The sequence below is a fragment of the Nannospalax galili genome, unplaced genomic scaffold (assembly GCF_000622305.1).
Source record: "Nannospalax galili isolate Female #2095 unplaced genomic scaffold, S.galili_v1.0 scaffold85, whole genome shotgun sequence".
NCBI lineage: Eukaryota > Metazoa > Chordata > Mammalia > Rodentia > Spalacidae > Nannospalax > Nannospalax galili.
The window spans coordinates 11,569,946-11,584,005 of NW_008358866.1; the positions used below are offsets into that span (position 1 = coordinate 11,569,946).

At 41.2% G+C, this 14,060-nt stretch overlaps 1 protein-coding gene and 1 pseudogene across 7 annotated transcripts in view; one reads left to right on the plus strand and one right to left on the minus strand.

Annotated features, from left to right (window-relative positions):
* Positions 1 to 2,147: 2,147 nt before the first annotated feature.
* LOC103725259 lies at positions 2,148 to 14,044 on the minus strand (annotated as a pseudogene). Its single transcript, XR_001872155.1, has 3 exons — positions 13,985 to 14,044; positions 13,436 to 13,586; positions 2,148 to 3,572 (listed from the first exon to the last, which is right to left on the minus strand). The product of XR_001872155.1 is annotated as a dolichyl-diphosphooligosaccharide--protein glycosyltransferase subunit 1-like (transcript).
* Ppp1r9a (protein phosphatase 1 regulatory subunit 9A) overlaps positions 13,746 to 14,060 on the plus strand; it is a 337,004-nt gene continuing 336,689 nt past the window's right edge. For all 6 annotated transcript variants that reach the window (XM_029558365.1, XM_029558368.1, XM_008822569.3 and 3 more), the window contains exon 1: positions 13,746 to 13,853. The gene's annotated coding sequence lies outside the window, so the exon portion shown is untranslated. The remainder of the gene's footprint in view (positions 13,854 to 14,060) is intronic.

A 14,060-nucleotide genomic window follows, 5' to 3' on the forward strand; every position in this document is an offset into this window, starting at 1 on the left:
GTGCTCCCAACTGCTGAGCCGTCTCTGCAGCCCCTAAATTTTTTTTTTAGAACAGTGTCTCAGGATCTGGCTCTGGCTTGTCTGGAACTTGCTTTGTCAAGCAAGCTGACCTCAAACTCACAGATTCCCCCTGCCTCAGTCTCCTCAGTGCCTGAATTAAAGCTGTGCATTACCATGCCCTATGGGTTAATCCTCTCTAACAAGAAGCATAACAAGGAAGAAGGAGTCTGCTTTGTTTCGCCTCCCTCCTTCCCAGAGTCCCACAATGTACCTTTATTTATAATCTATGAGAGCCTACTATACAGGGCCCACCAAACAGTATCAGCTTAATAGAGTCAAATATCAGTTTCATTGCCTAGTTAGTGTTTCACAAACATCTGTCTCCAGTTCTACTGCACTGAAGAATTGAACCTTCCAGAGTTAACTAGAGCTTATTGCAAAGGTTCTTAATCAGAGGGGCTGGCCTAGACTCAGGAATCTGAACCTGATTAATCTCTCTAGAGAATCTGATTTTCACACACAGTTTGGAGCCAATGAATATGATACTTTTACCAAATGAGATATTTTCTGAATTTTGTAATGTAATTTGTTCTTTTCAAATTAGATTGATTGATTCATCTATTTATTGGTCTTTTTTGAGACAGGGTCTCCTGTAGTCCCACCTAGCCTGAAACTTGCTATGTAGATCAGGCTGACCTTGATCTCACAGAGATCTGCCTACCTCTACCTCCCAAGTGCTGGGATTAAAGGGATGTGCCAATTGTGCCCAGTATAATTTTTTTTTAAAGTATTCCAGGCTAGCTTCAAACTAGCTATGTAGCTCAAGTTTGCATTGAACTCCTGCTCTTCCTACCTCTACTTCCCAAATATTAAGGTTATAAATGTGCAGCACCATACCTTGCTTATGTTTTTTAAAAAGCCTTGGTTTTATTAATATTTATGTGTATATTAGTGAGTATTTCATGTGTGTTCGGGTACAGAGGTGAGAAGGCTTAGTAACTCCAAGACCAGGAGTGACAGGCAGGTGTGAGCCACCAGACATAGGTGCTGGGAACCAAACTTGGGTCCTCTAGAAGAGCAGTACTCTTTAGAGTATTCTTTAAAAGAGAGAGAGTTTTTTTTTTTAAAGTTTAAAATTATGCGTATGAGTGTGTGTGTTGGGGGGTGGTATGTGCACATGAGTGAAGGTGCCCACAGAAGACAGAAGAGAGTGTGGGATCCCCTAGAGCTGGAGTTACAGGGAGTATGAGCCACCTGACGTGGGGGCTGGGAACTGAATTTGGTGAAAGCTAGGTGCTCTTAACTGCTGAGCCATCTTTCCAGCCTCGCTGTATGTGTGTGTGTGTGTGTGTGTGTGTGTGTGTAAGTGTGTATATTTTAAATACTGCTTTCCAATTATCCTTCACAAAGATGAAAAAAGTTAATATTCACCATTAAGTTTTTAAAGCTAAAATGTGCTAGGGAATTAGATGCTAAGCTTTCTATGTCAGGAACTTAAACACACATAAGCTTCTTATGAACAAGGAACATAGAGAGGCATTATTAACTTATTGAATAAAGTATCTACAGGCCATATAATTAGTTTACTTTACCCTACTAATATAAGGCAGTTCACTTTTTCTACATTTCCAAATCCCACCATTACTGAAAATCAATTCTGTGTTTGATTTCCATATGGCAAATTTACAAGTTAAAGTTCTATTGTAAACATCACATGTTGTTTTTATTGGTCTCTTGGTGAGTTCTGAATTATTTGGTCTTTATGTTTCTTTTTTAAAATTGTGTTTATTATTTAAAATTTTTAATTCCATTTTTTTCACAGTCCCTCCTTTATTTTCATTTGGCCATACACACTCGGAAAAAGCCATGCATACACTCACAAAATAACCAAACATTAGGAATTACAAGGGCACAAAACAGGATTTTAAGCTGAAAAAAATATACCAGGTATCAGAACAACACAATTCCAATCAGCTACTGAAAAGGCCTTTGCTCAAAATACAAACATTTGGTTTTTAATGAGTTTTTAAGTTTGAAAAAAAAGGGAAACACTTAGAAATACGGGATAACTTTCTTACACTGCCTAAGGTAGGCCTTGGCTTCTCTTCCTTGAGGTCTTTTGCTAATCAAAGGTGCTCTGGAGGAAGCTACAGAGCATCCAGAATGTGATTGATCTTGGTTACCAGCTCCTGGCACTTCCCTGAGATGACCTTTTCGGTCTCGATGTATGTATCCTTCTTGAGCTTGCCAGCCACCAGCCTAGCCTCCACTGCCGACTTAAGTGCCAACCAACTCCTTGACCTGGGAGTCCAGCTTCTGCATTTCGCTGACTGTCACACAGGTCAGAGCCCTCCATCTTCAGTTTAGACAGCAGAACTGCAATCTCACTGGTCACAGCCTTGTACTCTGTCTCCAGGCTCTTCTTGCCACTGTTGAGGGTGGAGACATCCCGGGACTGCTTGTACCTATTGATGGTCTCATCAAAGTGAAGGCAGAGGCCTAATCTCTTGTTAGCCAGGCTTAAGACCTGTTCTGTGACGCAGGCCAACTTCATCCTGGCTTCTGCAGCTGGATTCTTGGTGATGGAGAAGTCCAGACGGACATAGATGATGGGGGTAATAAACAGGGTATAGAAGGCAGCCACCACCAGCAGAGGCTCCTGCAGCATGAGAACCTTGTTGAAAGTATAGTGCACCATGATGTCCTGAATGTGCTGCTCAACTAGATTTTTCTTATAGGCAACAATTACAGGGCAGCCAAATGTGTCCAGGCAAGTGTAGTGCAGCTCATTTGGAGCACAACTGATATAAGGACTGTCCACCTGGATGTTCTTGGCCCCCTCCAGCAATATGATCTTCCCTGTCAGAGAATCTATCACTTGCTCATCAAACACATGGTCCACAAACCTCATCTTCAGTGCATACTGGTCACCCAAATTATAGAGGTATTCATAGTTTGGGAGGTTGTAGCCAATGATGTAGTGTGGCTTCCACCTGCCAAAGAGAGGAAACTGAGGCCGGATTTTCATTTCCTCAGAGTCATCCAAAATAAAGAGGTGGCTGGTGGAAACATTGCCAATTTCATCCCAGTAGTACACATCCTGGGCAGCAGCAGGCAGGATGGTCTTAAAAGAGTGGAAGGAAGAGATTCCACTGTCTGGCTGTCTCTGTAATCATAGCGGGAGAAAGGTCCCTTCGGCACAGAGCCTGTGCACTTCAAATCCACATTCTCTTCCACAGCAATATTACCCCAGTGAGAAATCTCAGTGACCCGGGTCATACTGGTAATGGTTAGGAAAGGGCTGTTGTTCTCCTAGTGTACTTTAAAACTATCCTGACTATAGGCAGTTACATCTTTGAAAGGCCCATAATCCAGGACATCCTCAGAGTGCGTGGGGTTCTCTAGCTTGATGTGGCTCTCCACGTTTCAGGAGGCAAGTTTTACCTGCATGGTCTGGCTCTTTGTTGGATAGGGAGAGTAGAAATAATGGTTTCCCTCAAACACCACAAACTGTTTCTCTGACTGCGTTATCTGGGTTGGATACGGCTGAAGCACATGGGTGTAGACGGTTTCTAGATTTATTTTAGGAGGGGTATGTTTTATCTATGTGCCATGGGGTATGCGTGCATGTGTGTGTATGTGTGTGTGTGTGTGTGTTTGTTTGTACAGGTTAGATGACAATCTGCAGGAGTTGTTCTTTCTTCCTGACATGTGGGTCCTGGAGATTGAACTCAGGTCAAGCTTGGAGGCAAGTACCTTTACTCCTTGAGCCACCTCACCAGTCCTTCTTTCTTGTTTATTAAATTGCTTTTTAAGTTAGAGTACAAAATAATGAGCTTAACCATGACATTTTCTAATGTACGTGCCATTGTATTTACAGAGTGCCACCTCCTGTCCTCTTCTTGCTGATTCCTTTCTTCCTCTCAAAGTCTACCCCCTCCCACTTTTGTCACAGGTATTCGAGAGTCCTCGTATTAATTGGCTTTATATACCAAACATTATAGAGAAGTCATATCCTCTGTAACTAGAGACAGTTTCATTTAAAACAAAATAAAGCAGTAATAACCTTGTGATTTGAAACTCCCAAAGAAGAGATGAAGACGGTTTTAAAAGGTGGCGATGACACACAAGTATTCTGAAAACTAAACTTACGGTAAATATGCAAGTTTCTGGGTCAGCATTCATCCTACAGCATATCAGTGTCAAATTTAAGTTTTGTGTTAAATTTTCCCTGGAGCATTTGCTTTTCATAGACTCCTCTACAATATATAATAAATGACTTTATGCATCTAAATAGCTCATTTGGTCTTGATCCAACTGTCCTTTGGGAGAGCATGTGATAGCCTATCATTTGGTATGTTGCTAGCCTTGCTTAATTTTTGAGGCTCTTGAGATGAGGCTCGTGAATTAGGAAGACATGAATACTTTGTACAAGTTAAGTTATAGCACACAAAGGCACAGATATGTGATCTATTATAAGCAAATTATTCAGGTGCCACAAAATAGTTTCCGATTACATTAAGTTCTAGAACAAAGCAATTTTTAAAAAAATATTTTTTAAATTATGTATACATGGATGTGTCCATGTATGGGTTTGAGCACATGAGTCCAGTGCTGGAGTTACAGACTGCTGTGAGTCAACCTCCTGATGTGGGTGCTGGGGTCCTCTGGAAAAGCAGCATGTGCTCTTACCCACTGAGCCATCTCCTCAGCCCACAAAGCAAAATTTTTAACAATCCACAAAATTTACCTTCCTTCCCTTTAAAGCTACATCAGGTCAAATTTACATTCTTGGAAAGGATAATAACTTTTCAAAAAAATTTTTACCATAGAATTTAATCATTGAATATAAGCTTAATTCGTATCAACTGAATTTTACCTTGCATAATGTGTTTTAGTCTCAGGATCATAAAGTACAATTCATTTCCTTTGAGGATGCAGCTGAATGTTGTTTTCAGTGGTTCACCATGCTGCTTTGTATTAACAAAATTGATAAGATATTGTTTGCTTTGTTAAAATTTGATATGAGACTGGGTGTGGTGGCACAGTCCCCTAATCTCAGCCCTAGGAAGCTTGAGGTAGGAGGATCTTGAGTTCAAGGCCAACTTGGACTACCCACTGAGACTTTGTCTCAAAAAAAGTTAATATGGTAAAACCCAGCATCTTGTCTTTTTGGTGTAGACATGTACCACCTTGGTTGGTGCAGAGTGTTCCTTTAAAAGTAAATTGGTATAAGGAACAGACATTTGACTTGAAGTGCAGAAAGTTACCAGAAACAAAGTCTGAAGTCTCCAAAGTTGGATTCCATTTATCCCAGAGAATGTGGATCTTATTGATAGGTCTGGAGCTATCTGTGAACTACCCATATTCACCAAATAATTCTTAACCCATCCATTTTGTTTGGTATTGCTGTGCTTAGAAAATTCTCTTCAGAAAAATTCAAACACAGAATTTAAAAGTTTTGTTAAATTAGACCATGGCAGACACAAAATTACCTAATTACTTTACCTTTCTATATGCATATACTTTTAGAAATCTAAAATCTTACAATTTCTGTTTGAAAATTGCTTCCTTCCAACAATACAAAACAAGCCTGGAAAGCATATGATCCTTCCAGGGATTCAGACTCTCATCATGTATACCAGCTGAATGGTGAATAACCATAGCAGCTTACTCAAGAAGACTCCAATTCTCTAAGACCAGTACTATTTGCAGATCTGATAACTGAGTGCTATCCCAGGACAAGAAGGAGTGAGCCGGCAGCTCAAGATCTGCCACTGAATAAGGATAATGGTTTGTTATTCATACAATTTGGAAATTTGATATATACAATTTCGTATGGTATTACGACATTTTTGACCTTTATCTGAAACAATGTCTTAAATAATGGTAACTGAAGACTGGGCAACTTAGAGAGACCCTGTCTCAAAATAAATAAGAAAAGGGACTGTATCTCAGGGTAGAGCACTTGCCTTGTATGTGTAAGGCCCTGGCTTCAGGACCCAGTGTTGATAAATTTTTAAAAAGTAAGTGATAAAAGTCTTTGCTAGCTATAGGATTGTGGCTGTTTAAGGACCTATGGACCCAGACATAGTCACATGTGGAAGCAAGAGGATTACTATGAGTTCTAGGCCAGCCTGGACTACATAGTATCAGACCAGCTGGGTTACACAGCAAAACCCTGTCTCAAGCAAGACAAAACAAAAAAGCCTGGTGTGGTAGATGCACACAATGGTATTTGAACATTTAGGAGGCTGAGGCAGGAAGATGGAGAATTTGAGGCCAGTCTGGGATCTACAGAGAGACCTATTCTCAGCAAAACATAACAAACCCAACAAAGGAAACAGCAAACAACAACCACCGCTACAAGAAAACTATGGAAAATATACTAACAACTTCAGAACAAATTAATATTGAATTATTTCTAAAGCCTGATAAGTACATATACAAATTTTACACTACAGTTCACTTAAAATGCAGTCTGTTAAAATGTGAATTATGTGTAAAGTGGGACTATCACAGACCTCCTCAAGGAAGTTTCATTATTTGAACTAGACTGGAAGTGGAATAAAGTCACAGAAAGTTCTTGCTTATTTGCAGGCAATCACAAGTGTTCCTCTATTTTAATAGTTAACTCACCAAGACTAGAATACAGAGTAGAAACTACTGAAATCCTGCTTCTTGTAGATTCCTTTCCTCTAATGCGCACAGTTGAGTGTCTTGCCTAGTGTCTTCCCTTGTCAGTTGTGTGTAGAGAGTGATGCTTTCGCATAGCCCAACAAGTAGGCTTAGCATCTCTAGGGTAAAGGACGACTTCATATGAGTTGCAGTAAAATGTCTTCAATTTGAATCTCAATTTTGACACATCGCTAACTATTCTCTCAAGAAAGGATCACCGTGTCTCTTCCATTTGTTTCAGTCTTAAAATAACAAATTATTCTAAAGTCAGATCAACAACATGCCAATCTTAAGGAAGGCAGAGTTCAGATACAACTTGTAGGCAGAGGATTAGCAGGTAGAAGACTTCCCTTGGAATCCTCTCACTGGAGGGCTACTCTACTGGAAGTAAAATGGGCTTCTGCACACTGGTCCTTAAACACACAACTTAACACCCCTACAAAACTGAAAGCCAGGAGCCTGGAGAGACCAGATGTGGTGGTGCACACCCATAATCCCAGTACTTGGGAGGCTGAGACTCGAGAATTAGAAGTTCATGGTCATCCTCAGCTACATACAGAGTTGGAGCCCAATTTGTGCTACAGAGGACCCCATCTCAGAAAAACCCCAAAGCAATGATAAAGAACCCACAGAAAACTAAAACTAATGGCTGTAGCAGCTGCTGTCTCAACCATAGAAGCAGTGATAGTAATGGGAATACCATGTCAGTCTAGTTCACTAAAACTCCTGTTTGTCCGCGTTTTGTCGGGGCAACCAAACAAAATGATCATAGGAGAGAAGAAAAGGCTGCATCACTTAGCTTAAACACTACATGAATCCACTACAGTTTATTTGTAGAGCTAAGATATAATAATAGCTCTAAAATGACCCTAAGGGATCCCAAGAAGTTCTACAGTTTAGTTCTTACAGCAAATAAAAAAGCGAATAGACAAAGTTTTCATGATCCTATGTTAGGCTGAAAAGTCAAGATACTTGTTAAGTCCTAGAGTTGGAAATGGATGGGATAGTGGAAGGAATTAAAGCCACATGAACCACTCTCAATATATTTGGGCAGAAGTGATAGCTTTAATCTTAATTTTATAGCTAATCATTGCAAACAACAAGAACACAGTATCGTGGCAAATGTGTAGAGAATGCATAATGAAACCCATCATTTTGTATAGCACTAAAAATTATTTTTTAAATATCTGTCTGCTCTAACACTGTACTCAGAATGCAAGTCTGAGGATTCTACCATGTAATTTTATTTATTTAGTTTTGACACAGGGTATTGTTAAGCAGCCCAGATTGGTTTCAAACTTGTGATCTTCCAGCCTTAGCCTTCTCTGCACTGGGAATATCACTATTTTCACTTAAGTGGAGTTTTTTTTTTTTTTTTTAAAGGTGGCGCTTTAATAAAGGCACAATGATATTTATCAATGGGAATGAAGGTATTATAACTATAACTTTGATAAGTAAACTTAATAAAATTATGTGTAAAATTACCTGTGGGGATTGATCTTTCATTAGTTTTCCTTCTCTATAAAGATGTTAGTGTATAGATCTTTAAATTTGTTCTATAATTTTTCTCCATGAACTTCTGTTTGCACCACCCAGGTACCCTCCTGTGTGTATACACACGCACACATGCACGCATGCATGCACACTCACTCACACACACGATTTATATATATTTTTGTTGTTGTTGTTTTTAAGGTAAGATCTTAAGCTCTAGCCTAGGCTGGACTTGAATTCACTATGTACCCCAAGCTAGCCCTCTAACTTGTGCCAATCCTCCTGTCTCAGCCTTCTAAGTACTATGATTACAAAGGGTAAGCCACTGCACCTGGTCCTATTATAAATGATAATATGATGGGTGGTCTTCAGTAGCAATACAGTTACTCCACAGCCCAGCCTGGCCTGGAATTCACTTGAAGCCCAGACTGCCTTGAACGCATGGGGATCCTCCTGTCTCAGCATCCTGGGTGTTGGAACTGTGTGAGCCAATATGCCCAATTATCTTTCTCTAGTCATGATCCAGGCTTCCTCTCACTCTAATTTGATAACTGAATTCAATGTTTCACTTACATACCTGAAAATTTCTGTGACTACTCAATATATCCATTAACAATACTTAAAAATTACGTTGAAGCCGGGTGTGGTGGCACACACTTGTAGTCCCAGCACTTGGGAGGCAGAGGCAGGCAGATCTCTGTGAGTTTGAGGCCAGCCTGGTCTACATAGTGAGTTCCAGGCCAGCTGGGGCTACAGGGAGACCCAGTCTCAAAAAGACCAAAAAAAAAAAAAAAAAAAAATTTACATTGAGAAAATCTCTTAGTAAAGTAGAATACTGCATTAGTTACTTTTCTCATTAATGTAACAAAATACCTGGCAATAGAAACTGGAGGAAGAGATTTGCTTTGGCTTACAGTTTGATCATGGTGGGAAAGGCATGGTATCAAGGGCATGAGGCATCTGGTCATCACCCTGCACACACAGCTAGGAAGTAGAGTTAAATGAAAATGGAGGCTCAGCTGATTTTCTCCCTTTTGCCCAGTCTGGGAACCCATGCCATTGATGGTGTTGCCTACGTTCAGGGTGGGCCTTCCCTCTTCAGTTAAATCTTTCTGGAAATATCCTTATAGACACACCCAGAGGTGTATATCCATAGTGATTCCCAATCTAATCAATGAAGTTTAACTATCACAGTTATATTTTGCATTTTTTAAAATCAACTAATCTTGTGATCTATTTTTCCTAGTCTGTGTATTATTTGTCGCAAAAGGAAAGTAGCCTACAATAGTCTATGTGGTTGTTTTTGTTTTTCTTTTACTCCAAGGTCTTGCTATGTAGCTCAAGCTGGCTTTGAACACCATCCTTCCTCAGTCTCCCCAGTGCTGGGATTAAAGGCATATGCCACCACACCTGGTTTATGCAACTTTAAAAAATGTTGACAAATCATATATGAAAACTGCAAACCTGACGTGGTGGCACATGCCTTTAATCCCAGTACTAGGATGGCAGAGGCAGGTGGATCACTGTGAGTTTGAGGCCGGCCTGGTCTACATAGTGAGTTCAAGGCCAGCTGGGGCTACAGAGAGACCCTGTCTCAAAAAGATAAAAAACAAACAAAACAAAACCAAAAACAAACAAAAAACCCTGAAAATTCCAACACAATTTGGACATTTTCTATTCCAATACTGAGGTGCATGTCCCCTCTCCAGTTGCAATAAGTAAAACAAATGTCCTCTAAGGTTATTATATTAGTGAGCTACTGTACTATGTTAACCTTTATAAAGTCAGTATACCTCTGCTACTGCAAAGAAGTGTTATCCAATGGCAATTTCTATGGTAAAATGTTCTATTTATACACTAATAGGGTAGTCGATGTGGCCAGTGTGGCTAAGGAACTAAATATATTATATAGCTGTATGTATTGGATTAGTACAGGTCTAGGAGACTCTCTGTTCTAGGAAGTTTTAGAAGTGGGAGCCCATTATGGTGAGTCTTAATTTACCAGCATTGTGTTTTAGAAACCCTATCATTCCTTCAGTATGAAATTTTTCAGAAGTTTCACATTTTTAGAAAATAAAACTCAAACCACCCAAATTCTTTAGGCTACTTTTCTGTATGATTCATCCTTCTGCAAAGAAGTGTAAGACTGGTTTTATTGCCAACTCTGCCCCCTCTTCTACAGACAGAGCTCAGTGATTAGATGCTACATTTATTTAGGTTATTCTCCCCCAAAACCTGGTTTCTATCCTTGAAATAAATGACAGGAACTTTTCCACTAGATTATCCCAGACAGCACAAATGTTCTTTCCAAAAGTGGAGACTGGAACCACAGCCCCCTCACACTGCCTGCTACATCTGTTTATGCTTATAGAAGTGATATCCACTTTGTAGACAGAGATTACCAATTTCTTGGGAAGAACTGAAAATATGGTGATGCTTGAAGAAAAGGGAAAAAGTGATTGACTGTTTGAAAAAGATCTATAGAACTGAGTAGCCACATGGTCCTTTAGAAATGGAAAGATTTTCCTTCCAGAGTACATAGATTCTGTAGGCCTGCTTGCCTGGACTAGGTCGTGGTCATGATTATTTTCTGGTCAGTGCAGCAGTGAACCAGTTACAAGCTCCAACTCTCAGTTTTCCCATCTGTAAAATGTTACGATTTTCTGTTACGAAAATGTAAGACTTTGTAATGGGCCAAATCCCCTCTGTTTGAATTTTATCTCCAAGGTACTCAGGAGTTTTCTGATTCTAGTCATGTGCTGTGTCTGTCTCCTTCCCAACCCCATACTGTCTTTTCACTAGGCAATTTTACTACCTGATAAACCATAGTGCCTTACTGTGATATAAATAATTCTTTTATTTATTTTTTGTTGATTTTTTTCTGTGTATATCATACAGAACATCCCAATCATGTTCATCTATATACCCACATCCCAAATGGCACCCTCCCAAAGCCCCTCCCCCGACTGGAGCCCATATACTATGTCATCCCTGTTACTGTCCACTGTGTTGTCAGTGCTCCCAGATGTTCTCTAGTGCAAGTCCATCCACTAAATCTAGTTAGCCTATCTAGAGTCCTTTGTTTTAGGAAGATCAACTCTTCCTCATCTAGCAGCAATCAGTTGCCAATATTCCTTTAGCTAAGACTGGGGTCTGCTGTTCTTTTTCCCAGTTCTACACTGGGTTACTGTCTGGGAGTCTCTTGGGCCACTCTGGCCAACAATGCAAAGGATGGTATCTCCTGTCTGGCATTGTTTCTTCTTATATAGCCTTTGGCTATACACATGAACTCTTAAAGAAATATACTGATCACTTTAATCTTTGGTTATAGTTTCCTTTTGGGTGTTTAAGACCATACAGTTGGCTCAAATCAGCCAATTTATTTTTACTCTTAAGGTTGTTTGAGAATCTGTTCCTCAGGGGTCATGTGGGCTTGGGATTACCTACAGAAATGCATATTGTTTTGTTACTTGGAAGTACGATTTGATACTGCCCTGTGGACCAGATTCAGTCCTCCCTCCTTATTAATTTGGAATTTGCTGATTTGCTTATCTTTACTGTCAGCCACCAGGGATCCTAAAATGTTAAAATGAAAATGCTAGAAAATCATTCGTTTTAAACAACTACTAAAGTGCATTATTATATTTGTCTTTTTTGTTGTTAATCTACTGTGGCTAATTTATAAATTAAACTTTACGTCTTGGTTGGCATAGGAAAACCATATGTATGGGGTGCAATATTATTTCTGATTTCAGTTATCTACTGTGGTAGGGGTGCACTTGAAATATATCCTTTGTAGATAATTCTAAGGCAGGGTAGAAAGAAGAAATTATCAGGACATGGATACATGGAAAGCAAGAATTCCAGCATAATTAACATCTGCTGTGAAACTGCAGACATACAATTAATATTTCTTTTATATGTAGTTATTTCATGTTAAAACAGCCAGGAACCAGGCATAAGACCAGAATTACATGGTTTCGGTAGGGCCTCATTCCTTTCTCCACATATTTCTGAGAATATCAAGCAAATCTTAACTTTGTTTACTGTAAAGACACATACCATAGATCTGGAGTTTTACCTTATCAATTGAAACCTGGCAGGGGCCCCTCAGGGACTTACCTGTGATCTCATTTAGGTTTCTTAGGCATCTTTTGAAAAGAACAGATTCAAAGCTGATCAAAACAGAATACCTGACACTGGTACAATGAGTGCAGAGCAAGCTCTGATAAGCCCACAGCAGTGCTCTGCCCTGTGTCTTACCTTTTTTCTATTCGTGCTTGTGCTTTAAATCTGTCCTTTAATAAACCCCAATTCTGCTTCATACTGGCTAGCTCTTAAATTCTTTTCTGCATACAAGCAAAGTTTTGGACTTTTCTGCATCCAAGCAAATGAGGAATGATGTCAGACTTCAGGGTGGCAGCACAAAGTTGTGTCTCTGTCCCTGCCATGGCTCACAGTACTTCTGAAACCCTATACATAGTATTTCAGTGCTCTGTGCGATGTTAAGCAGTTTTGCCTTTTTCTTGATTGCCTGTCTTGAGACGGTTGCAGTATCTTCTTTTTTCCCTAATTACTGGGTTTTTCACTAATTAAAAAAAAAAAAAAAATACTTCAAGGGGTCTCTTTTTTTTTCCGGTCTTTTTGAGACAGATTCTCCCTGTAGCCCCAGCTGTCCAGGAACTCACTATGTAGACCAGGCTGGCCTTGAACTCACAGAGATCCACCTGCCTCTGCCTCCAGAGTGCCCAGGATTAAAGGCATGTGCCACCACACCTGGCTTTTTTTTTTTAAGACAAGATTTCACTATATAGCCCTAGATGGCCTGGAACTCACTATGTAACAGACTTGGGTGGCCTGGAACTCACAGAGATCTGCCTGCCTCTTCCTCTCAAGAGTTGGGATAAAGGCATTTTAAAGGCATCCACCAGCACCCCTGGCTGCAGCTTTTCGTTTATCTCCAGACAAGGTGTGGGTGTGTACCTTAAATTGTCCACAAACTCTCAATTGGCTCAGTGTTGGGATCACAAGTGTGTGACACATGAATGAGGCAAATACAATGTTTTCTTCTCTCGAAAAACTATATTTCTGACCACAGGACTTTCGGGTGTGTTAAAGATCTGTACTGAGAAACAGACGTAACTCTTCCTGTATTTGGGAGAAGGCAAGGAAATATTGAACTTTTATAACAGAACAAAGACCGGGGAAAGTGGACTGTAAAACTTTCCCCAGACAAGAGGAAAGTCCTTAGACATCTTCATACCTTCTCTTTTAGCAGTGGGACCTTGAGGTCCAGATGGGTAGTAGGCCAGTCGCAGTGGCTTGAGTGTAGGCCACAGTAGAGCAGGGCCTAGGCCAGTCCAGGCCAACGACAGGCCTTGGAGGCTTGGGGTCACCAAGTCAACGACAGTGCCCTACTCCCAGCACTTGGCAGCCCAAACCTAGTTCCGAACGCACACCCATCAGACCCAGGGGACGAAGGCCTGGTACTGGGCCCAGAGGGCCCTCGCCCACGGCCGAGGGGGTGGGGCGGGCTCGCCTCCGTCCGGTGCTTTTCGCCCTCCGTTGGCCGCCAGAGGCTCCCTCTCTCTCTCTCTGTCTCTCTCTCTCTCCCCCTCTCCTGGGATTTCGCTGCTGGGCTCCCTCTTTCTGCGGCCCTAGAGTTAATCCTATCAGCCGAGGTGAGGCACCTGTTACCCTGGGCCTTCCTCACCCCTGCGGCCCGTCCCCCGTGCACCCCGGCCTCGCGGGCTCTGAAGCCGGGCCTGGGAGAGCCGCACGTGGGCCAGCCGCGTCCTCAGCCGGCCCGCACCCTCCCGCCCCAGGCCGCAGCCCAGGCTGCGAGCGCGTCGGGGCCCGGCCTGGCCGCCATGGCGGTGGGGAGCGCA